The sequence below is a fragment of the Rousettus aegyptiacus genome, unplaced genomic scaffold (genome assembly GCF_014176215.1).
Source record: "Rousettus aegyptiacus isolate mRouAeg1 unplaced genomic scaffold, mRouAeg1.p scaffold_m13_p_10, whole genome shotgun sequence".
Classification (NCBI taxonomy): domain Eukaryota; kingdom Metazoa; phylum Chordata; class Mammalia; order Chiroptera; family Pteropodidae; genus Rousettus; species Rousettus aegyptiacus.
Genome location: NW_023416285.1, coordinates 11175 through 11751, shown reverse-complemented (window position 1 = coordinate 11751; position 577 = coordinate 11175). Strand labels below are relative to the sequence as shown.

The 577-nt window shown below is 69.2% G+C and overlaps 1 pseudogene; it reads left to right on the top strand.

The window, feature by feature from the left end:
- Positions 1–223: 223 nt before the first annotated feature.
- On the top strand, positions 224–342 carry LOC118608847 (annotated as a pseudogene).
- The last annotated feature ends 235 nt before the right edge of the window (positions 343–577 follow it).

Below are 577 nucleotides of genomic sequence, written 5' to 3'. Positions count from 1 at the left end.
CTGATCAGTGTATGTCATCGTGAGAAGTTATTTCTTTGCTGGCCATTCCCGGGATGCGAGAGCGCTCACCCAGACTTCCCGCAGGGCTGAGAACCGGCCAAGGCCTCACCGGCGGAATCCCTGCCCCCCCCCCCCCCGCAGCAGGTGCGCTGCAGGTGCAGGCGTCTCTGGCGCCCGGGAGGCCAGGCTCGTGCTCTTAGGGCGGCAGGCGACAGGTTCTCCTGCCTACGGCCACACCACCCTGAACGCGCCCGATCATGTCTGATCTCAGAAGCTAAGCAGGGTCGGGCGTGGTCATTACTTGGATGGGAGACCGCCTGGGAACGCCGGGTGCCGTAGGCTTTTGCCGCCCCCTCCTTTTGCCGCCCACCGGCCAGCGTGCCCCTGGCGCCCCGGGCCCCGCTTGCTGGCTCTCTCTGGGGTCCCCGGCGGGCGGCCGAGCCCAAGGGCGTCTCCAATGGCCGCGGGCCCGCGCCCTCACCCGCCCTCACCTGCTCTCCTGCAGCCAGTCCCCGGCCGTTTCCTCTCACCGCTCCAGGCCCTTTCCTTCCTGGGCTCCGTAGGACCGAGCCCCGGG